The 25,435-nt window shown below is 44.2% G+C and overlaps 2 long non-coding RNA genes across 3 annotated transcripts; both read right to left on the bottom strand.

The window, feature by feature from the left end:
- Positions 1-1,227: 1,227 nt before the first annotated feature.
- Positions 1,228-25,310, bottom strand: LOC133072139 (uncharacterized). 2 transcript variants are annotated; one of them, XR_009696642.1, is made up of 3 exons: positions 24,545-25,310; positions 1,881-2,052; positions 1,228-1,452 (listed from the first exon to the last, which is right to left on the bottom strand). It is a non-coding gene; the product is annotated as an uncharacterized LOC133072139 (long non-coding RNA). The 2 variants fall into 2 exon arrangements; XR_009696643.1 differs by having other exon boundaries at positions 1,901-2,052.
- Positions 8,119-10,293, bottom strand: LOC133072137 (uncharacterized). Its single transcript, XR_009696640.1, has 2 exons — positions 9,227-10,293; positions 8,119-8,816 (listed from the first exon to the last, which is right to left on the bottom strand). It is a non-coding gene; the product is annotated as an uncharacterized LOC133072137 (long non-coding RNA).
- Positions 25,311-25,435: the final 125 nt, after the last annotated feature.

The raw sequence follows: 25,435 nt of genomic DNA, 5'->3' as shown, positions 1-25,435 counted from the left end.
AAAGAAAGATAGACACCCCTTGCTCCCAAGGAGGCTGTAGACTACTGGGCATAAATATATCATAATCCTGGACCGGTTCCCTGCAAGGTATTGACGCTGATGTTGTTTAGTCTCTAAATTGTGTCTGAGTCTTTTTGCGACCCCATGGACTGTAGCCCACAAGACTCTGCTGTCCATGGGATTTCCCATGCAAGAATACTGAAGTGGGTTGCCATTTCATTCTCCAGGAATCTTCTGGACCATCTCCTGTCTTGGCAGGTGGATTCTCTACCACTGAGCCAGCAGGGAAGCCGCCAAATAAATAAATATATTTAGAAAATAGAAAGCAATTGAGTAAAAGGATTAGTAGGTTCAGGAAATTTAGGGAGGGGAGGGATACCAGAAGGAACATTTGGAGTCAAGTCAGGCAGTATGCACTTCTTTTTAGATTCACCATCAACTTGTTGCTTAAAGTTTTCAATTGTGTTTTGTAAAGAATCTTTTAAAGAGGTAATTTTGATTCCTTTCATTTTTAAGAAGCTTCTGAATAGCAGTAAAAAAAAAAAAAAAAAAAATGCACCACACTGTTTTGGGGGAGATTTAGAACTCTTTTTCTCTGGAGCACCTTGTAAAGATATGCTTATCTAGATTAAAAATTTCCTGCTACAGCCACTGTAATTCAAGGTTGTCTTTGATAAGATAATACAGGGCCCATAATTTATACATACTGTTAGCCAGGACCGCAGGTGGAGGAGTCCCAGACTTTTTGGACTCAAGGAAAATTTTCTTTCTTTCTCTCTTTTTTTCTTTCATGTTTTGTCCATGACATGTGGCATGCAGAATCTTAGTTCTCCAACCAGGATCAAACTTGTGCCCCCTGCAGTGGAAGCAAGGAGTCTTAACCACTGGACTACCAGGGAAGACTCCCCCAGTCCAGTTCCTTTTAAGTCAGCTGATCCCCAGGCCTAGTCCAGAGAAAGAAATCCTCAAATAAATTCAGAGAGTTCTTTCAAACCCAAAAGCCTCAAAGCTCAAATAAGAAAGTAACTTACCTATAACTTCCAGAGGTAGGAAGAAAGCAGTGAGCCCAATGGGCTCAGTGGGTCACTCTGCCTGGCTGCTTGCTCCTGCGGCAACTTGGCATCTCCTTTGGATCCCAGTTTTGACACCAGAACAGTTAAAAGATAAACTGAGGCATAGTAACTTTTTAGGGAATTTATTTGAACAAGAATATATTCAAATAAGGCCATGCCAAACTGGAAGCAGTTAGAAGTGCTCTGTAGATAGGAACTGAAGAAAAGCTTTTATAGAGAAAAACTGAAAGCAAGGTAAGGAAAGTATTGATTGGCTATAATTTTAAATGTAGTTGGCTCTTTATCCTTAGGTTCTGCTTTCATAACCTTGAGTATTCACTGGCTTTGCTTCTGTAGATGATGTGGGCTTCCCTTGTGGCTCAGCTGGTAAAGAATCCTCCTGCAATGTGGGAGACCTGGGTTCGATCCCTGGGTTGGGAAGCTCCCCTGGAGAAGGGAAAGGCTACCCACTCCAATATTCTGGCCTGGAGAAGTCCATGGACTGTATAGTCCATGGGGTTACAAAGAGTTGGATATGACTGAGTGACTTTCACTTTCACTTCACTTTCACTTTCCATAGATGGTGTAGCATTAGAGCCCCCTCAGTCTAATGGCCTCCTTGCTGAATTAATCTAACACCATCCTCGTCCTCCTCTATCTCCCTACCCCAGTGTTGTCCCCTGCAACCCACTCTCCACTCAGCATTAGAATGATCTTTCTAAAGCAAATCTGGTGCAGTATCTCCCTTGCTTAAAGCCCCCCCCCCCCAACCCAGTGGCTTCCCATTGCCCTCAGAATCAGAATCCATTCCTTCACAGCCCACCTTACCCCTCACTCTTGTCTCTCACCGCCAGCACGCCGGGACCCCTCAAGGAGGAGGCTGGGCATATACAGTGCCCTCTGCTTGGAGTGCATTTCTCTCTCTGTTCCTGGTTCCAACTTCCTCATTCTTTAGGTTACCAGTAGGGCTTCGCAGGTGACTCAGTGGTAAAGAATCCACCTGCCAATTTAGGAGAGAGTTGTAGGTTTGATCCTTGTGTCTGGAAGATCTCCTGGAGAAGGAAATGGCAACCTACTCCAGTATTCTTGCCGGGGAAATCCCAGGGACAGGGGAGCCTGGCGGGCTACAGTCCTTGGGGTCATGAGAGTTGGACACGACTGGGTGACTAAGCAAGGCATTCCAAGGACCTCCCGTATCTGGGGTTGTCTAATGGCCCCCCAGTAGAGTCAGTCCCCTGCTCTTTTGAGTTGGACTGACACTTTCACTTCTTTCAATCGCCTTCTTATTCGTAAGTCAAAGTAATGTACTAAAATGTTAATTTGTCTTTTGTTCTCACTGCTATGGGAGAATTAGCAGGTCATTGATTTGAAAACTTGCGTTCACAGAAGGAAGGTGGCAGAATTGTTCCAGAGGGGAGGGATCTCAACTGCTGAAGGGAATCCTGGTGGGATTCCAGGGGAAGCAGGGAAGAAATCAGTTCATCATCAGCTCAGCCGCTCAGTTGTGTCCAACTCTTTGTGACCCCATGGACTGCAGCACACCAGGCCTCCCTGTCCATCACCAACTCCCAGAGTTTACTCAAACTCATGTCCATTGAGTCGGTCATGCCATCCAACCATCTCATCCTCTGTCGTCCCCTTCTCCTCCTGCCTTCAATCTTTCCCAGCCTCAGAGTCTTTTCTAATGTGTCAGCTCTTCACATCAGGTGACCAAGGTATTAGAACTTCAGCTTCAGCATCAGTCTTTCCAATGAATATTCAGGACTGATTTCCTTTGGGATTGACTGGTTGGATCTCCTTGCAGTCCAAGGGACTCTCAAGAGTCTTCTCCAGCACCACAGTTGAAAAGCATCAATTCTTTGGTGCTCAGCTTTCTTTATGGTCCAACTCTCATATCCATAGATGACTACCTGTGGACATCTAGGTATTGAGAGCAATGGGAGAGTCTCTGAGGACGGGAAAAGACACACCTGAAAAGCAAGGGTACTGGAGAGATCTGAAGGCAGGGCCGGAGTGGAGAAGGGGAATGGAGGTGGAGAAGATCGTTCTAGGCATCCCAGCATGTACAAAGGTTCTGTAGTAGAAGGGGAAGTAGCATGGGTGAGGTATGGCTTGAGGCACGGTCAAGCACGCAGGGTTTTAAAGTCTTTGTTAAGGATTTTGGTCTTTTTTCTAAGAGCAAAAGTGTTAGGAGAAATACACTAACTGAAACTGCCCACCCAGACTAGGCAGCATAGCAACCGTCTGCAAGAGTAACTTTACGACAGGAGGTCCTGGTAAGGAACTCCGAACTACTAGGAGCTAAAAAGCTACTGCCAACTGGGAGAATCCGGGAAAGTTCAAAAGGAGACTCCACATGTCCTACCTCCTCCCAGAATCCCTCTCACTGGCATCCATCTTGGCTGAGCAATGTGCGCGCCACCAAGAAAGACCCTGAGTCAGAATGTTTGGCCAGAGCCAACCTGGAAACTAATCCCATCAATATAAAGCCTGAGACTGTGAGCTAGCAGCAGAGCAGTTCTCCTGGGTTCCCTTACTCTCCTGCTTTCTGCCCGGTGACCCCTTCCCAATAAAGTCTCTTGCTTGGTTAGCCTGTGTATCTCCTTGGACAATCCATTTCCCAGTGGAAATAAGCCTCCTTTCAGACCCTGGAAGAGATTCCCCCTTGCTGCAACAAGAGGAGGTTTTAAACATTCGCGGGGGGTCAGGGTAGGGCAGGGGTTGATATTATCGGATTTATATTTTGAAAAGACAACTGTGAAAATATATTGCAGGGAAAAAAAGAGTAGAGGCACGAGGTAGATAGAAAACCTTTGAATTGAACCGAGAGAGAACTGAGGAGCTGCCAGCAATACCACAACATACGTGGAAATGTAAAAAGGAGGCAGAGTCCACAGTCCCTGAGGATATTCAACAAAAATGGGGGAGGAGAGGGAGACTCCAGTGATGACACTGAAATTTTGGTTTGCAGGAAAGGAAAGGTGTTGGTATTATTCATTGAGCCCTGGGACATCAGGAGAAAAGCAGGCTGGGGCCCGGGAGGGGGGCTGGGGAGGAGCAGATCAACTGGGGAGCATGTGTCTGCAAGTACCAGAAGGCAGAGGCTGAACTGTAAGACTGTTGTTTACAGAAGAAGCTCAGAGATTAGAGTTTCCTGAGTTTTCTCAGACTCTTCCCACTATTCAGCTCTGTCCCTTCTTGCGGGCCGATTTTTTAGTCCTATGTTTGTTGTCTCATGACTGACATAGCTCCAAATATCATGTGCTCACACCAGTGTTACAAGTAAGCAGTGAGGTACAGGGGCTCTGTCTTTTTATCTGGAAGGCAAGATCTTCAAAAACTCACCAGCAGATTTCCCATTGCCTCTCATGGGCCAGAGCTGGCTGCCTGACCATCGCTGAACGCCAAGGGAGCTAGGAAGATTTGTATCTGTGACAAAAAGTCTTCCTTGACAAACTCCAATCCAGGTCCTTTGAAGCCTCTTCTCAGCTGTGCCCTGACTTTTGGACTTGTGTGTTCATCACTGCATCGTTCAGTTTTAACAAGAATCTGTTGGGTTGGTCTAGCCAGAATCTCGCCCTTACCCTCTGAGTTTTCCACTTAGTAATTTTCCATCCACTGACCCCCACCCTGAGCCTTGGCTCTAAATCCCTACTTTTCTTTATTCTGTTTGAAGTTGACCCCTAATACAAACCCCCATCGTAGTAGCTCCTTGGAAAAGTCCACCTGGTGATCATCAACAAATGTAATGAATGATTTTTCCTTTAACATCAATCATTTGGCAAAAAATATATATATATAATATATATAAATATATATTATATATATATATCATTTGTAGTTTAGAGTAATCCTAATTTATCCCCCCGGGGCTGAGGGCAGAGCCTGTATTCCTAAAATCAAGGGAGCCCATAAAGGAGCTGGGGGAGGGCTAATGGGTTGCAGTGAACCGGATATGCATAGTGTCAAGGTCAACTATCATCTGTGCAGCTCAAATCCAAGCTTCTTTCTGGAAACAGCACTTCCCCTTTTTCTTTTGGGATTGTGCTTCTCACACCCAAACTAAGTGGTTGGGTGTGGCTGATCTCATCCCCCACAGTGTGGGGTTGGTGTATGACCCAAGTGAGGTCGCCAGTACCAGGATGCAAACTTGAGACATGTTAATCTTCACATTTTATTCATTATTTATCTAAAATTCAAATGTAGCTGAATGTCTCATTTAAAAAAAAATTTTTATTGACATGTACACACTACTTTATTATTTTTTGTCTGTGCTGGGTCTGAACTGCTGCATGTGGGCTTTCTCTCGTGGTGAACAGCAGGGGCTATTCTCTAGTTGCCGTGCATGGGATTCTCATTGCAGTGGCTTCTCTTGTTGCGGAGGATGGGCTCTAGGTGCATCAGCTTCAGTAGTTGTGGCTCCCAGGTTTGGTTGCTTGGCTGCACGTGGAACCCTCCTGGACAAGGGATCAAATCCATGTCCCCAGCATTGACAGGCTGATTCTTACCCACTGTGCCATCAGGGAAGTCCTGAATGTCTCATTTTTTTTAACTTTTTATTTTATCCTGGAATATACCCAGTTAACAATATTGTGATAGTTTCAGGCCCACAGCAGAGAAACTCAGTCATACATATACATGTATCTATTCTCCTCCAAACTCCCCTCCCATCCAGGCTGTCGCATAACATTGAGCAGAGTTCCCTGCGCTACGCAGCAAGTCCTTGTTGGTTATCCATTTTAAATATAGCAGTGTGTACTTGTCTGTCCCAAGCTCCCTAACTATCCATTCCCCCCATCCTTACCCCCAGCAACCATAAGTTCCTTCTGGAAGACTGTGAGTCTGTTTGTGTCTTGTAAATAAGTTCATTTGTATCATTTCTTTTTAGAATCTGCATAGAAGGGATATCATAGGATATTTCTCTTTCTCTGTCTGACTTACTTCACTCGGTATCACAATCTCCAGGTCCATCCATGTTGCTGCAAATGTTATTTCATTCTTTTTATGACTGAGCCATATTCCACTGTATATATGTATCAGATCTTCCTTATACTCAAATTTTTATTCATTAAATCTGGCAACTCCAGATCCAGGCCTACCAATAGGACACAGACATTGGTTTGGAAAAGACCGTGAGTCCTAAGCCAGGCTGATGAGCGTCCCCCTTCAAACATTTGATGGAGCACTCAGGGAGGAGGCTTTTTTAATTGTACTGGGTTGCAAAGCTAGCAGAACATAACTTCAGCTGCAAGAGTGAGCTTCAGACCTAGATCTGGCCCATCCAAAGATTCCTTCTCCAAATTACAATGATTGTGTCATAACTAGACACAAAACCCAAGCAGAGTCAACAAGACGCAAGCCTGGAGCTGATGATGGAATTATTGGGATAGAGAAACCTCTGTTTGTCTGCTGGAGATACTGAGCTGGAAGCATGGAAGCCTGTTGCTGCTGGTGATTATCTCACCTCCATGTGAGGGAGGGTAAGCATAGAAGTCAAGTCAGCAGAGGGGATTCCCTGGCAGTCCAGTGGTTAGGATTCTGCATTTCACTGCAGAGGGACTGTGTTCAATCTCTGGTCCAGGACAAAGATCCCACAAGTGAAGTCAGCAGAGAAAAAAGCAGAAGCAAGAAATGGGAAAACAGACACTGAGTCCTGTCAATATCATTGAACCTTTAGTATCAATCCGCCAGGCCTCAAGCCATTCTTCCTCTGGACTTTTCAGTTAACGGAGCCATTAACTTTGGTTTATGGCTTAAACCAGTGTGACTTGGAATTCTGTGACTTGCCCCCAAGGGAATACTGATTAGGGGAAGGTCCCTGGGTCAATTTTGGACATGTTGAGTTGCCTCTGATGTCAAGTAGCCAGTTGCAACATGTGAATCTGAGCTAGAGGTTTAAATTAGTTAAGTCTACTTTGCATAGATGGCAATTGAATTCCCCATGCCTAGAACCCAGCCTGGCATAAGGTAGGCATTCAGTAAATACTTGATGAATATGTGAATGAATGAATATAGCAATCATTAATTCTTAATAGCCCTTCAAAACAAGAAGTGCTGATCAGTCCAGGTAGTTGGGATAAATAGAATGAACACTGCTGAAGAAAATGTTAGTGAACGGGAAGACCAACTTGAATAACTTTCCCAGATGGGAGAGGTTTTAAAAATTGAAAATATTAAAAAAAAATTAGTAAAAGTAGAAGTAAAAATATCCAGATAATAGGATTTCAGAAAGAAAAATATAAAGTTGGAGAAAAAAAATATTTGAAGAGATAATGAAAGTAAATTTAGAGAATATAAGAAAAGATCAAAAGACTTCTGTTTGCAACCAGGATATAGAAATTTTCAGCCGGCCAGTGCTCCCACTGCAGAAATTAGAAGAAAAACAAAACAAAAAAGTAAGAAAATTGCAAGAATCATCTTTTTTAAATCAGCAGAGTTATAAATAAATGCAAAGCTATGAATGAATGAGATAAAGATTCCAGACATGAACCTTCATTCCTGAGTAGGCTGAGAGTCACAGGTCAAATATTTTTCTCTGGAGGGATTTGCCAATTCTGGGCACAAAAGCTTAGCTCAGGCAAAGGAACACTACTGGGAGGAAGAGAAGCCAGCAGAGCTTTAGGTGGTCATGAGGAGCTGGACATTCCTGGAAGTCCCGAAACTTGGGAGTGAAGTCTTTTGCAGTCACATGGTGTTTAGGAGACCGTGAGACTCCTAACTTAGAGAAAAAGGGACTGCCTGAAACAAAGGGCACTTGCTATGTTGTAAAGATGTATGGGGTGGGAGATGGGAGTTGTCATTGTTGGAGGTGGGAGAGTTAAAGCTCAAAACTTCCAAACGGCAGAATAAAACATCCCATAGCCCAAAGGCTGAGACAGAGACCTTCTAGGCTCTCATTCAAAAGCCCCGGAATGGAAAACTCCCTGGTGGTCCAATGGTTAACAATCTACCTTCCAATGCAGAGGGTGCTGGTCAGGGAATTAGATCCCACATGTTGTGGGGCAACTAACTCAATGTGGGCAACTAGAGAACCCACACGCTGCAACTAAGACCCAACACAGTCAAATAAAGTTTTTTTTTTAATTAAGTCTTTAAAAATAAAAATAATAAAGAGAAATGAGAGCCCAGAATGCTCCTGCCTAAGAAACAAGGATGCAACAAAAGTAGATAGAATATTCATAAAACTGAAATGTATCCCCAATTCGGTTAATCCTTTACTAACTAAATGTGATCAGTCTTAGTGCAGGAGCCCCACAGAAGTGAATGCAGAACATCCTGTAATGGAGGATAAGATCACGTGTATAAAAGATCATGGTCTTTTGGGAAGTTGCTAGTCTGTCCTAACAGCAAATAGAAGGCTGAGAAAACTGAGAAGTCAGCAACTCTTCTTAGATGTGTAAAAGAAGTGAGGTCACAGCAAGTGACGGAAGGTCGCAGAGGGCCAGGGACCTGTGACAGTGAGGTCGCAGAAGTGAGAGCAGCAAACTGCCGCACCCCAGGTTGGAGAGACAGACAGGTGAATACAGAGAATCAGATCTACCTGAGCAGAAACCCACGAGCTGGAACCTCCGTGGGAGCCCATGCAGGTAGGGAAGCCTGAAGGGTAGTTGATGAGTTGCTAGCAGTTCAGTGCGCATGGCCATGGCATCACTGACTCAATGGACATCAGTTTGAGCAAGCTCCGGGCGTTGGTGATGGACAGGGAAGCCTGGCGCGCTGCAGTCCATGGGGTCGCAAAGAGTCAGACATGACTGAGCGACTGAACTGAATGGGAATATTAGAAAAAGGAGAAAGAGTGAAAGGAGCAGAATAAATACTGGAAACAGCAATGACGTTCCCCAACTGAATGTCAGATACCAAACCCATAGACTTGCCATTTCTAAGAAATGTTAAAAGAAGTTCTTCAGAGAAAAGGAAAATAATATAGGTCAGAAAGTTGGATCTACATAAAGAAAGGAAGAATATGGAAGAAAGAATAATGAAGGTAAAATTAAAACTTTCATTTTTCTTATTCTTAATTGATCTAACAGATAGCAGTTTGTTCAAATTAATAGTATATATGTATATATACACACACACACCCATAATGTATGTTTATATGTAAGTGACACGAATGACAGTGAAGGAACAGGAGAGAAGTTATGATTATTTTGATATTATAGGAAACTCGTTACCGAGACTTCCTGGTGGTCCAACAGTTAAGATTCCAGGCTCCTAAGGCAGGGGGCCCGGGTTCCGATCCTTAGTCAGGGAACTAGACACCACATGGTCTTCAAGGAAGATTGAAGATCCCGAATGCTGCAACTAAGACCTGGCACAGCCAAATAAAAAAATACTAAAAAAAAAAAAGAAAAACGCATTACCCATGAGGTTGTATAGTGTTATTAGAAAGTGGACCTGGACTTCCCTGGTGGAACATTGGAGAAGAATCTGACTGCTAATGCAGGGGACATGGGTTCAATCCTTGGTCCAGGAAGATTCCACATGCCACGGAGCAACTAAATCCATTCACCACAACTGCTGAGCCCGAATGCTGCAACTACTGAAGCCCTTGCAACTAGAGCCTGTGCTCCACAACGAGAGAGGCCACTACAATGAGAAGCCAGGGCAGTGCATGAAGACTAGGCCCCTCCCACCACAACTAGAGAAAGCCCACACCCAGCAATGAAGACCCAGTATAACTAAAAATAAAACTAGCCAAAATCTTTAAAAAAGAAAATGGACCTGGATTAGTTGTAAATGTATATTGCAAACTCTAGGGCAACCACTAAAAAACTAAAAAAAAGATTTTTCTTTATGCTGGGAAAGGAGAGAAACTGGAATCATATAAAATGCTCAGTTAAAATCATGAAAGGTAGAAGAATGGAATATAAAAAATAGGAATAAAGAAGAAGGGCAATAAGTAGGAAACAGTAACAAATATGGTACATATGAATACAACTATACCAGTAACCACTTTTGAATGTCAGTGGTCTAAAAGAACTAATCAAAAGACAGATTGTGAGAGTGGCTCATACCACCGATGAGCAGGGAAATGCAAATAAAAACTACAATGAGATACCACCTCACATCCATTAGGATGGATACTAACAAACAAACAAGAAAGGAAATAAGTGTTGATGAGGATGTAAAGAAAGGGAAACTTTGTGTGCTATTGGTAAAAATGTAAATGGTACATCTGTGGAAAATAGTATGGCATTTCCTCAAAAAATCAAGTATAGAATTACCATATGACCCAGCAATTTCCATTTCTGGGTGTACACCCAAAAGAATTGAAAGCAGGGTCTTCAAGAGATATTTGTACACCCATGTTCATAGTAGCACTATGTACTATGTGGAAGCAACACAAAGAGTCTGTCGACAGAGGAATAAGTGAGTGGGGTGTATACACACAATGGAATATTATTCAGTCTTTTAAAAAATTTTTAATTGATGTGTAATTGACATATAACATTATGTTAGTTTCTGGTGTACAACATAATGATTCAATGTGTGTGTACATTGAGAAACCATTACCACAATAAGTCTAGTTAGCATCTTTTCAGTCTTTAAAAGGAAGGAAATACTGATATAGAGACAAAAAGTAAGATAGTGATTGCTAGGGGCTGGGCAGGAGAGAAAATAAGGGGATTTTGTTTAATAAGTACAGGGATTCCATTTTATAAGGTGAAAAGATTTATGGAGATGAATGGTAGTTGTATAACATTATGAATGTATTTGATACCACTGAACCATAAACATAAAATGGTTAACATGATAAGCTTTATGTGTATTTTATCACAATAAAATAATTGGAAAAAAAAGATCTATAAGAGGAAAACTACCCAACCTGATGAAAGAAATCAAAGAGCTAAATAAATGGAGAGATATTCCATGTTCATGGATAGGAAGACTCAGTATTGTAAAACTGCAGTAATCAAGACAGTGTATTATTGATGAAGGAATAGACAAATAGATCAGTAGATCAGAACAGAGAGCATATAAACAGACCCACATAAATGTGGTCAGTTCATCTTTGATAAAGGGGCAAAGGCAATACAATGGATGGAAGATAGTCTTTTCAATCAATAGAACAACTAGACATCCACAAACAAAAAAAGAAAGACACAAACCTTTTGCCCTTCACAAAAGTTAACTCAAAATGGGTCACTGACCTCAATGTAAAATGCAAAGCTATAAAACTCCAAGAAGATAACATAAGAGAAGGTCTAGATGGCCTTAGGTTTCTAAATGACTTTAGATATGACCCCAAGGGCACAATCCATGAGGAAAAAATTGAAATCCTGGATGTAATTAAAATTAAAAATTTCTTCTAAGTAAACGACACTGCTTTTGGACTTCCTTAGTAGTCCAGTGACTTAGATTCTGTGCTCCCAGTGTGGAAGGTGGGCAGAGGCTTCTCTGACTAGGCTCCAACCTGCGCCCCCTGCAGAAGTGCAGAGTGTTAACCACGGGACTGCCAGGGAGGTACCATCACTTATTTTCTCAGGGAGGAAACTATTTCCCAAGAGTCCTCCAGCAGCCTACCCTTTATGTTTTCACTGGCTAAATCCAAGTCACAACCCACAAACCAGTCACTGCCGTAGGAACGGGATTCCAGGGCTTTGTTGTTGATGTTCAGTCACTAAGTTGTATCTAACTTTGTGACCCCATGGACCACAGCACACCAGGCTCCCCTGTCCTTCACTGTCTCCCGGAGCTTGCTCAGATTCCTGTCCACTGAGTCGGTGATTCCAGGGCTTGGGTTAAACTAATTATGATTCATGCCCTGCGGCTGAGTGAGGGGCTCTCCTTTCCTTAGCTTCTTGCTACCCAAAAAAATTTGGATTCTGTTAACAAAGAAGAAGAGAAACACAGCTATTTGTTAGGTGATGGTACATGCCATATCCTCCTCTTATAATAATGTCATCCCAAATGTTCTCTGTAAATACTCATACATCACTCTCAAAAAGGTTGTTCAACTTGGGTGACTCCACCCCCAAGCATCAGGAGTGGACAGTAAGCCACAAGGGTGGTCCACGGATGAGCATATGACCTATCCTCACTGATGACAGGCATCCTCTGAACTTTTCTGGAACGTTCTGGACAAGTTGCATTCAATCCCCATTGAGCTTAATAAACTACCAAGTTATAAACCTGAAGTCACTATGGTGTTCATCTCTGCCACATAGTAGAGTCTCCCTGAAAAGGAAGCCAATACAGAGGACAGAGCCTGGAGATGGAGAGAAATGACATTCCCAAAAATATCATGTGCACTATTGAATCCAGCTATGCCTGAAGTCAGTGTTGTTCAGGACGTTTCAAATACTTTTTCACCTGACCCAGTGACAAAGAGAAAATCGGTTTCTATCATGTGCAATTGAAGAGTCCTAACGAAACAGAAGACAAGCAGGGGCCAGATCATGAAGGGCCTGAATGTGAGGCCAATATTTATTGGAAGGACTGATGCTGAAGCTGAAGCTCCAATACTTTGACCACCTGATGCAAACAAGCCAACTCATGAAAAAGACCCTGCTGCTGGGAAAGTTTGAGAGCAGCAGAAGAAGGGGGCGACAGAGGATGAGATGGTTAGATGGCATCTTTGACTCAGTGGACATGAGTTTGAGCAAACTCTGGGAGATAGTAAAGGACAGGGATGCCTGGCGTACTACAGTCCATGGGGTCACAAAGAGTCAGACACAACTTAGCAACTGAACAACAACTGGGAAACATGGATGAGTTTTAAGTAAGGGAAAGACATGACCAGATATGTGAGACATGGTCCCTATTGTAGAAACTGGGGAGCCTCTACCTCTGCCAAAGTCAGATCTGCCACAAGTTATACTGCTTAAATCAGGAAAGTGAAAATGTCAGTTGCTCTGTCATGTCTGACTCTTTGTGACCCCATGAACTATCCAGACTCCTCTGTCCATGGGATTTCCCAGGCAAGAATACTGTAGTTGGTTGCCATTTCCTTCTCCAGGAGATCTTCCCAACCCAGGGATCGAACCCAGGTCTTCCACACTGCAGGCAGATTCTTTACCATCTGAGCCAAATCAGGAAGAAGTACCAAATTCCCCAACCCCACCACTATCGACTTTATCAGAAGACTCTAAATCAAAAGAATTGAATGAAAACCACTCCCTGGTTACTCCAAGTAACCATGAAAGTGGGTATGGATTGGGATTTCTCTGGTGGTCCAGTGGTTGGGACTCTGAGCTTCCAATGCAAGGGGCACAGGTTCAATCCCTGGTTGGGGAACTCAGATCCTGCATGCTGTGTAATGTGGCCATAAACAAAAAAAAGGAAATGGATGTGGATTAATGATGTGCCCAAGACCCAGGCAGTGCAGGAAGCAATATTTTCTGAGAAGAGAGCTAGCTATGCAAATGGGGAAAACATCTTTTTAGACATTTATCTTTACTGCCTCTAGAAACTTTTGTTTTGGTGGGGGGAGGTCTTTGAAAGATATACTTACTTAAGAAGAAATCTAATAAGGGAGCCAGCAGGCCCTGTGGCTTTCACTCTTCCAACTGAGCTAAAATTGGTGGGTCTACTGAGGCATCCTTGCTCTGGGTCCTGGAAGCCATTCATCACCTGGGTTGGGCTGGCAGGAAGCAAACATCTGTGCCCTTCTGGCTGAAGTCCAGGACCCTGCTCTCTTTAGACCACAGGATACAGGAAGGAACCCAGAAGCAAAACCTTCTCCTGTGGAAAAGGAGTGGAGCCTTCCTTAGGAAGAGAGCAGTAATCTTACTGAGACACTAGGAAGGAAGTTCATGTACGTTTGCTGGGCGTACCTAGGATGGGGACGCCAAGTCAGAAGAGATAAATGACATGGAGATGGAGACAGACAGTCATATAATGCTTTATTGTGTGACACAAGGGAATGTTCAAGTTGCCAGAACTGTAATTTCTGCTGCTGCTGCTGCTGCTAAGTCGCTCAGTCATGTCCGAGTCTGTGCAACCCCATGGACGGCAGCCCACCAGGCTCCTCTGTCCCTGGGATTCTGCAGGCACGAATACTGGAGTGGGTTGCCATTTCCTTGTACAATGCATGCATGCATGCTAAGTCACTTCAGTCGTGTCCGACTGTGTGACCCTATGAACGGCAGCCCACCAGGCTCCTCTGTCCACGGGATTCTCTAGGCAAGAATACTGGAGTGGGTTGCCATTTCCTTCTCCATTGTAATCTCTGCTCCTCTTATAATGTAAATTCCTTCAGAAAATGCCCTAATTCTGTTTTTTTCCCCCTAATTCTGTGTTTTGCAAACTTTTTTTTAGACTGCATAGGAGTCCCCTACAGAGCTTATTACACATCTAGATTCCTGGGATCCTTCTAAAGATTCTGAGTAAAAAACGTGGGTAGCTGTTGTTTATACCTGTTCAGCATCCTTCACCCGTTCCTTTGGTATCTTTGGGGAAACAAAGTGAAGGACAAATGTGTAAGCACTAATTCACTAGCTTCCATCCCTGTTGGTCAGTCATGGCTCCAGGGGCATCTGTTCCACCCACTTCTAGGGTGTGCAAGTGTTAGTGCTGAATAGGGCTCCAAGTATCCCCCGCTGAGGGGTCAGAGAAGCCCCAGAGCAAGAACCGAGAGGTGCGAAGTGTGGGCTGGGTGCAGTCAGACTGCTTCTATGTGAAGGGAAGTTGGCAACAGTGACTGGAAAAGAGGTGTAACTGATAAGATGTGAAGTCATGTGCCAGAGTTTCCTGTATGGTCCATATCCTGAACTCTAGATCTGTTGAGGCCCTCCATTAAGTCCAATCCATTATGAGGATACACAGAAGAAGCTATATTAATTGTCCTACTGGTCTATCTTCATTCTTTTTTAAAAATTTATGTATTTATTTCTTTTTGGCTGCGCTGGGTCTTTGTTACCATATGTGGGCTTTCTCTCATTGTGGTGAGCAGGCTTCTCATTGTGGTAGCTTCTCTTGTTTCAGAGCACAGGCTCAGTAGTTATGGCACACAGGCTTAGTTGCTCCATGGCATGTGGAATCTTCCTGGACCAGGGATCGAACCCGTGACCCCTGAATTGGCAGGCGGATTCTAAACCTCTAGACCATCGGGAACGGAGAAGGCAGTGGCAACCCACTCCAATACTCTCTTGCCTGGGAAATCCCATGGACGGAGGAGCCTGGTGGGCTGCAGTCCATGGGGTCACAAAGAGTTGGACACGACTGAGTGACTTCACTTTCACTTTTCATTTTCATGCATTGGAGAAGGAAATGGCAACCCACTCCAGTGTTCTTGCCTGGAGAATCCCAGGGACAGGGGAGCCTGGTGGGCTGCCGTCTATGGGGTCGCACAGAGTCGGACACGACTGAAGTGACTTAGCAGCAGCAGCAGCAGCAGACCACCGGGGAAGTGCCATCTATCCCTGTTCTTGATTTCTCTCACCTACACCCAGCATTGATATAGATAGAATTGATGCTGTAGAACTGTGGTGTTGGAGAAGATTTGAGAGTCCCTTGGACTGCAAGGAGATCCAACTAGTCCATCTTAAAGGAAATCAGTCCTGAATATTCACTGGAAGGACTGATGTTGAAGCTGAAGCCCCAATACTTTGGCCATCTGATGTGAAGAACTGACTCACTGGAAAAGACCCTGATGCTGGGAAAGATTGAAGGCAGGAGGAGAAGGAGACAACAGAGGATGAGATGGTTGGATGGCATCACCGACTCAATGGCCATGAGTTTGAGCAAGCTCCGGGAGTTGGTGATGGACAGGGAGGCCTGGCGTGCTGCAGTCCATGGGTCGCAAAGACTTGGACACGACTGAGCGACTCAACTGAACACCCAGCATTGTGCTCACCTGGCAGTGATCCTAGGGTAGGGAAAACACCGTCATTAAGTGGCTGCTCTAGCGGGGATTTGAACCCACGCAGTTTGTCTCCAGAGCAGTGGCTTTTAGCCACTACAGTGCCTATAGCACAATGTTGAGGAAAGTTTCAAGGCAGGTGGCATCCAGTTTCAGTGATTTAAAAAACCCACCATAACTGCTCAGGGATGCTGACTACGAACGAGGAAGCTGGTAGACGCACCACCAAAAGCAAAAGTGACCAAAGGAAAATAGATTCATTGGACCACATCAAAATTTAAAACTTTCTTGCTGCAAATTAAGAGAGTAAAAAGACACCCCCACAGACGAGAAAATATTTACAAATTGTATATCAGAGGAAGGTCTAGTTTCCAGAATATATAATGAATCCTTACAACTCAAACGCACAAAGACTAATAACCTAATTTTAAAATGAGCCAAGGATTTGCATAGACATTTTTCCGAAGAAAGTATACAAATGGGGAATGGGCACACGAAAAGATGTTTAACATCATTAGTCGTTTAGGGAAATGAAAATCAAAACTATGAAAAAAAAAAAAAAAGAAAATCAAAACTATGATACACCAATGTGTGCCCACTAGGATAGCTGTAATAGAAAAGATGGACAATAACAAGTGTTGGCAAGGATGTGGAGAAACTGGATCCCTCTTACACTGCCGGTAGGAATGTACCTCAGAGCAGCTGTAGGAAACAGTTTGGCAGCTCCTCAATCAGTTAAACATAAAATTACCATGTCACTCGGCAATTCCACTCCTAGGCATACACCCAAAACACCTGAGAACAGATGTGCAAACAAAGACTCGTACATAGATGTTCATAGCAGCATTATTCACAGCAGCCCAAGGTGGAAACACCCAAACGTCCACCACTGATAAATAGATGAGTAAAATGAGGTCTACACATACAACTGAATTTTTCCCAGCAATAAAAAGAAATGAATACTGATACATGTTACAACAAAGATGAACCTGGGAAACATTATGTTAATTAAGAAATAAACAGTCACAAAAGGCTGTACTGTCAGATTCCATTTATATGAAATATCCCAAATATACAAATTGACAGAGACAGGAAGTACATTAGTGGTTTCTGTGGGACTGGAGGGGAACAGTAGGGAGTGACTGCTGATAAGCCTGGAACTTCTTTTAGGAGGAGGGACAAAAATGTTCTCAAATTAGATTTTTGTGATGGTTGTACAACTCTGTGACTATACTAAAAAAACACTGAACTGTACACTGTAAATGAGTGAATTGTATGGCATGTAAATTATATTGCAATAAAGCTATTTTTGAAAATCTCAAAGTCCCATGTCCTAGGAAACCCCTCAATCATTCAGCAAAACCGAGATGGTTGTTCTCCCTAATGTTACTCTCAGCCATATAAAATTTTATTCAAAACAGAACACGGGGCTTGGGGAAAAAAGGCAAGGTCTGGAGTATTAGTCAGCTTCTTGCTGTGGCAAGGCTGTGTAACGAACAACCCCAAAATGCAGTTGTTTAGAAAAGTGAACTTTCATTTCTCGCTCACAGGTCTTTGGGTCACCTGTCCTCTACCAGGCCAGCTGTGTTCAACTGGACTTGGGTGTCTCCATTCTAGGACCCAGGCTGAAGAAGCAGCATTTCCCTCGGGCATGCTTTTCTCATGGTGTGTGGCACAGGCAGAAAAGGCCAAGGCATGCCACACACAAATGCAGGAATCCTCAGCTAGAATATAGATTATCTCATGCCTGCTCACATTTCATTGGCCAAAGCAAGTCCCTCTGCCAAGCTCAAAGTCAGTGAGATGGGTAAATATTCACTGCCTAATGAGAAGCATTAAAAGTCTCCAGGCATAGGGGCTAGGCCTGTAATCTTATTATAGGGAGAGTGGAATAGTTGGAAATAAGCCAATCTACCCCAGTTACTGGGCCAAATTCTTGTCATTCCTGCATTATGAGACATTTGTCTAATATCTGCTGCATTGGAAGTCTTTTTTCTTTAATAGAAGTGACTATATTTTAAATTCTGATTACAAAAGTAAATCAGACAATACCGAAAACTTTAAAATATAAAAACTATAATCCCATCATTCAGGCCTAACCAATGTTAACAGTGTTTATTTTTATACAATTTCTTACATATACATAATCACACTGATGTTTTAACATAATTATGATGTACACTATGTTGCAATTGTCAGTTAAAATTTCATGAATACTTTTATATAAAAATGTATATCACCGCTATTTTTTTATCACTGCTATTTTTAATGTTCGTGTGAATTTCATGGTGCTTACATATTTTGACGGTTTATATATTTTTTAACCAATAATTCTGCCATCATAACAGATTTATTTCCATTTCTCAGGTTTACCTCCAATCTGTATTAATGTTATTCAACGTTTTGCTTCAACATAATCATAGTACATGGACTTTCCAGGTAGTGTTAGTGGTAAAGAACCTTCCTGCCAACGCAGATGTAAGAGACGCTGGTTCAATTCCTGGGTCAGGAAGATCCCCTGGAGGAGGGCATGGCAACCTACTCCAGTATTCTTGCCTGGAGAATCCCATGGACAGAGGAGCCTGGAAGGCTATGGTCCATAGGGTCGCAAAAAGTCAGACACAACTGAAGCAAGACTTAGCACACACGCATGTAATCATAGTGTATAGGTGGTCCCCAGCTCACAATGAAGTGAGTGAAGATGTTCAACTTTATGATGGTTGGAAAACAACATGCATTCAGTAGAAACCATACTTTGAGTTTTGACTTTGGATCTTTTCCCAGACTAGCAATATGCAGCCTCTGTCATGATGCTGGGCGGTGGCAGCCACCACTCCCAGTCAGTCATGTGATCACAAGAGTAAAAAACTGATACACTTCCAACCATTCTGCACTCAGACAACCATTCTGTTTTTCACTTTCAGTACAGTATCCAATAAATTACATGAGATATTCAACCCTTTATTAGAAAATAGTTGTTACTGTTGTTCAGTCACTAAGTTCTGTCCAACTCTTGCGAACCCATGGACTGTAGCCTACCAGGCTCCTCTGTTCATGGGATTTCCCAGGCAAGACTACTGGAATGGGTTGCCATTTCCTTATCCAGGGAATCTTCTCCACCCAGGAATCGAACCTGCATCTCCTGCAAGTCTCCTGCATTGCAGGTGGATTCTTTACCTCTGAGCCACTGAGGATGCTCTTGACATGACCATAGGACATGACAAAAACTGGTTAGAACCAGCTAGGTCCAAGATGGCAGACAGGTTGACTTCCAGTAGACCTTGAGCCTCAAATGACACCCCCATCAGGACCAGGACAGTTCACAGGCTAACCATAAAAGGCCAAAGAGTGGGTGATGGCCCAGTCCCTGGCAATCTCCATCCCCTTCCTAAAATAGCCAGAATAATCCTCCCATTTGTTAGCCTATGAAATTATGCAGCCCATAAAAACTAAGCACATTGTATCTTGGGGCCTCTCGCCTTTTGAGATAGCCCACACTCTGTCTATGGAGTGTGTTTCTCCCAAGGTCGTTCTTGCCTTTTGAGACAGACTGCATTCTGTCTATGGAATGTGTATCTCTCTAAATAAGTCCACTTCTTAATAAATCACTTGGTCTCTCACTGAATTCTTTCTGTGATGAGACATGAGCAACCTGAGCTTCATTAAGTCCTGAGACCAGGTGTGTTATCTCAATTAAAAGACTGCGATTAAAAGACAATCTGAGTTGTATGATTTCAAGCTTATGATAGATTTATGGGAATAAACCTGAAAGTCAAGGAATATCTGTGTATGTTTGTGGGTTTGCACACTTAACATTATTCCATAAGTGCTTTTCTGTGTTGTTACAGTCTAGAAATTTGTTCTTTGTGGTGCTGTCACACCATCATTTAATTAACCAATTCCTGTTACTGGCTGTTGTGATTTTTAGTATTTTACTATTATATTAATTTATTCCCAAAATTCCTGTTGCATTCGATTGGCTATTTGTTTGTTAATATTTATGTATTTATTTGGCTGCATCGGGTCTTAGTTGCAGCACGTGGAACCTTCGTTGAGTCACGTGGGATCTGTGCCAGACTCTCTAGTTGCCCTTCGGCATGTGGGATCTTAGTTCCCTGACCAGGGATCAAACCTGTGTCCCCTGCATTGCAAGGCAGATTCTTAACCCCTGGACCACCAGGGAAGTCCCTGGCTGAGTTTTTCTGCTGCCTTTTCCACCATTCTTCCCCTCACATCAAGTGGAGGAGGGATGGCCATTGGCAGTTCCAACTGTTGAGTTCAGCAGCTGTGTAGTCGATCAGTGGGAGGAGTTGTATAAATACACTGCTATAGATGTGTATCGTTCATAGCCACTTCCCTGTCTAGTTACTAAGAACGGTCCTGAGTGGGCATGGCTTCCAGAAATTTTCCGAATGCCCACTAAGCAGATTCAGCTCACTTTGTGACAACCAAAGTGCAGGATCAGAAGTCTTCTGCTGATAGGAATGTATTCTACAGTGCCTGGCACCCGAGGCGCACGTGGGCAGTGGAGGAGAAACAAGGTTTGAAATGTACCCAGTCCCTGGTGGCTCAGATGGTAAAGAGACCGCCTGCAACGTGGGAGACCTGGGTTTCGATCCCCGGGTTGGGAAGATCCCCTGGAGGAGGAGGACATAGCAACCCACTCCAGTATTCTTGCCTGGAGAATCCCCATGGACAGAGGTGCCTTGCGGGCTACAGTGCATGGGGTTGCAAAGAGTCGGACATGACTGAGTGACTAAGCATAGAAGCTAGTAGATGGGAAATGGTGGGACATCTCCTGCTATGTGGGGAAAAAGCCATCTACAAGGAGAGAATAAGGCTGACGCACAGAAAAAGGCAGAGACCAGGGATGGAAAGATTGGACTGGTGGCGTTCACATCCTGCCTGTCTCCCCGCCTTTTGCATGATCGAGTGTTCAGCCCTTCCCTGAATCCCATGAGCCAACAGATCCCCCGTTTTGGTTTCTGTTTATTTCCTTATTTGCCTGTGCTGGGTGTTTGTTACTGCCTGGGCTTTTCTCTAGTTGTGATGAGCGGGGGCTACTCTCCAGTGGCAGTGCTCAGCGTTCTTATTGCAGTAGCATCTCTTGTTGCTGAGCACAGGCTGTGGGGCGTGCAAGCCTCAGGAGCTGCAGCTCCTGGGCTCGAGAGCACAGGCTCAATAGTTGCAGTGCCTGGGCTTAGTTCCCGGGCCAGGGATCAAACTCGTGTCTCCTGCTTCGGCAGGCAGATTCTTTTCCACTGAGCCACCAGGGAAGCCGCTCCCTGATGCCCCTACCCTGCCCCCTGCCCATTTTGTTTGAACAAGACCCTCGCAGTATAGACACCAAGCTGGTGCTAACACCACAGCTCCAGGGACAGGACTGGAACTAGAAAGATGGATGAGAAATGGACCTGCCCTCTGGCAACCCACAGATCAAGAGACTAGGAGATGCTGACAAGTGATTGGAACACGAGTTTCACAACAGAAGTGTTGCTATGAGTACAGAATGCCAAGTAAGTTACAGTGCAGCCCCACACACCCACTTTTAGCCTTCAAACAGCCGTCTCTTCACTTAGAGCTCTGGCTGGCTTTATTTCCCACAGCAGCCCACTCCTTGTCCCCTCATCACCGAGGCCCCAAATGCCAACAGTAAGAGCTGAATCAAAAGGAAATGCTTCCATTCAATGTCTTATAGTAACCTATCATGGAAAAGAATCTGAGAAAGTATATATGCAAGTAGAATAATATAATTTGAAAAAGATATATATATATATATATATATATATAAAAAACTGAATCGGGGCTTCCCAGGTGGCTCAATGGTAAAAAAAAATCCACCTGCAACGCAGGAGACTTCCAGGAGACATGGGCTTGATCCCTGGGTCAGGAAGATCCCCTGGAAGAGGGCACGGCAACCCACTCCAGTATTCTTGCCTGGAGAATTCGAGAGACAGAGAAGCCTGACAGGCTATAGTTCATGGGGTCACAAAAGAGTCAGACAGGACTTCACGAGTAAACAACATAACTGAATCACTTTGTTGTACACCTGAAGCTAACACAACATTGTAAATTAACTATACTTAAATCTTTTTAAAAAGTTAAAAAAAACATAAAAAAAGGCAAAGCTTCATCCCAGCTTGGGCCTCCAGCCCTGGGGATGATGTGAGGAATGGCCTGGAACAGCTAACTACTGGGACAGAGGCCACTGTTTTCATGTCTCTAATCTCCAGTCTGTCCTTCCCCTGCTCTAGGAATCTCACAATCCAAGGCCAAATTCACGAGTTACAGACATATTTGCCTAGTAAATCTCTACCCTTTCTCCTCCACACACACCAACTCAGCAATTAAAGTCCCAATTCCTTCACAAAGGACTCAGCACGGACTATGTGTCTGACAGATGGGAACTGGTAACAGCTTCATTTAAGCTGGTCCTGGAGTTTCCCCTCGGATGCTCTGTGCAGGGAGGGCTCCCTCAGCAGTAGGTATGATGGAAAAGAGCCCTGGCTTTGCAGTCAGAATCGCTCTGTGACTTGCAAGCTGTTTGATCTCAAGTGACTTATTTCTCTTGGATTCAGTTTCTTTGTATGCATGTATCGGAGCTAATAATATCTACCCTTTCATTCATTTAACAACTATTTAAAGTTCCCAGTGAGGCAGCATGGTGCTGTAGTGGATAGAGCAAGGCCAGTGGATGGGTAGAATGGGCAGAACAGGAGTTGAGTCCTGCTTTTGCAACTGGATTTCACTTGAAAGAGCACAAGATGTAAGAAGAACCATTATCTTAGGCAACCCTAAAAATAAAAAATGCTGCCAAGTTCTGACACAATGATTTCTTATCTCTTGGAATTGTTTAGTTATTTAAAGAGCTCTTTGAGACTGACATAGTGACATAGATTTTTCATGTATCACTCTTTATATGTATAAAAATGGAAAATAGAAGCAAAATAAATTAGTTAAGGTTATCAAAGCCTTTGACCAAAGACCACCAGAAACACACCTGTAGTCAAAAAAAGTCAGGCTTATTTAACCAGCAGGCAGTTAGGAGAGCTTATCCTGAGAACATCTTGTGTGTGTCCTTAAATGTGGGCTTTTTCCCCTGGTTCTGTGGAGGGATTAGGGAAGTGGGGACTATGTCTGGATTGAAGGCTGTCAAGAAGCAGGGGCAATTCAGAGACTGGGTATCTTTACAATGCTTACCTAGGAGGCAGGAAGATTCAAACAGGGCTAGATTTGTATCTTCCATAAAGAAGCACCAGTTGGGAATTCCCTAGTGGCCTAGTGGTTGATTCTGGGGGCCGGCTCAATCCCTAGTTGGGGAACATCCCACAAGCCACGTGGTGTGGCAAAAACAAAACAAAACAAACCAAAACCAAACCAAAAAAAAAAAACCACCACCAATCACTCAGAGAAAGGCCAAGTCATTTTTGTGGTCACAAAGTGGCCCCATGTGAGCATCTAAGCATGTCTCATTCTAAGCACTGATAAATAACAAAATTCAACTGAGTAAATTTGAATATTTAATTGGCTTTATCTAATGACTCAGCATCCCATCTAGGGAACAGAAAAGTGCTCCAAAGAACTGTACAAAAAAGGAAGGGTTTAAAAAAAAAAAAGGAAGGGTTTTACAAAAGGAAGGAGTGAGTGGGGAAGTTATTAGCAAAGAAAGAACTTTTCCAGTCCAGGTTATCTTCTTTTCAGGGGAAAGGGGACAGAAGGGGTCTTTTATGCAGATTACCTGACTAGTACTGATCAGGAAATTTTAGATTTTCTGTTTATAGAACACATTGCTGGGAAAGAATGAAACTGCAATTAAGCCTTGATTTGCTGTCCTGAGGGCAAATGGCTCCATTTGGGGCCTGTTTCTTCCTCTTCTTCTTCTTAAAATAGCAATGGTTTAGGTTCTGCTGGAATCATCGTATCCGAATATCAGAAGGGCCATCTTATACTTTCTTGATAGTCCTAAAACTTCACACTGGTGTCCATTAGAGAAAAAAGTATCCCCACTGCAAAGATGTTAAAAATGCAGGGAGAAATGCTCATGCTAGATTTGATGAAATAGGATTCATGGTGATTAACTTGGGCAAGTAATAAAACCCTGTAAGGCTCAACTTCCTGCTAGGTAAAATGGGAACAATACAATCTACCACATAAGACTTGTGAGGTCTAAGAAATAATGTCTACAAAGTGCCTGGTATAATATTGGGTGTATCACTCAAGGTCCAACCAGGCAAACAGGAACCACTCTAAGTATGTAAGCCAGAAAATCCAGTGCCCCGAATTGGTGACACAATGACAGGAGTGATGGAAGGGCTGAGAAACCCAACAGGGGACAATGAGGCGACCCAAAGATTAGCAAAAATAAGAAGCTGCCCACACTCCTAAGCTGGAGGGACAAATGGAGGGGGTGGAATTAAGGGAGAGTGGGGGAGAGGGTCATCCTTGGGAAGTTGGAACCACGAGGAAGAGAAATAACCTGGCTTTCTCCTGCCTTCTACCTTCCAGTCTCCTGCCTCTGTCTCCATTTCGCCAAACCCAAAGCTGAATGAAGGCAGCTGTCCTGAAAGCCTGAGAAACTGCACCCTGCAGGGCAATACAGAGCAGAGCAGAAAGGCAAGGAAGGGGCCTGCAGCAAAGGGAGCGAACAACCTTCAGACAGAATTAGGGTAAACAGACTTAGTAATACCTTTATTCTGATCTCCTCTATTCTGATCTGGTACAGTGGCATTTTAAGAGGGATTTTCAGTGTCAGGCATGTCCTCCACTGAATTCTCCTGAGGGCTTCTACAGCAGACGGAGATGCCCATTCTCTGTCGCAGAGGTCAGAGCTCAGCCAGACCGGAGTTATGCAGCAGCGTCATGGCAAATGGACTCTGGTCCGGGGCTCTCAAGGGCTTCCGAGTGACCTTAGGAGGGAGGAGCACGATGTCTGGACTCGCGTTTAAAAGATGGAAATCACAACCCTCGGCCGGTTGACGCGCGCTCAAAACACTCCACTTGGTATCTTCATCCTTGTCCAGAAGGCTCCACAATTTTTTTTTTTAATAAAGGATGAAATAGTCTAAGAAAACAGATAACGTAGCCAAGGTCTCAGAGCTGGCAAATCTTAAGGAATTCAGTCTCTACTCTTCCCACGCCAAAGCCCTTTCCGCTCCCCTACCGGTTCTTCGCTCGCCCGGGGGCATCTTCTGGCCGAGGAAGGCTAGCTCAGGGAAAGGCTAGAGTCGGGGTTGATCAAAACCCTGGGGCGCCTGGTAGCGCTCTACGTGCAGGCAACGTGCCCGATCGGCGTCTCAAATGGCGGGAGACCCGTCAGACTCGGCTGGCCGGCTCCGGACGCTCCCGGCCGGGAGAAGCTCAGGGTCCTCTCCCGCGTGCCAGCGACCCCCACCCCTGCGCCCCGGGGCAGCCGGAAGCCCGAGGCCCTGCCCGCCCCCGGCGGGTCCCAGGGATTCTAACGGAGCCGCGTGCCCGGGGCGGGGCCACACGCGATTGGCCGCGCGGAGTAGGGGGCGGGCCCGCGGCGGGCCGGCCGGGCGGGCGCCGACAATGAGCCTCCATAAAAGGGAGCGGCGGG

Source organism: Dama dama, chromosome 2 (genome assembly GCF_033118175.1).
Source record: "Dama dama isolate Ldn47 chromosome 2, ASM3311817v1, whole genome shotgun sequence".
NCBI classification, from domain to species: Eukaryota; Metazoa; Chordata; class Mammalia; order Artiodactyla; family Cervidae; genus Dama; species Dama dama.
This window is presented reverse-complemented; position numbering and strand designations above follow the sequence as displayed.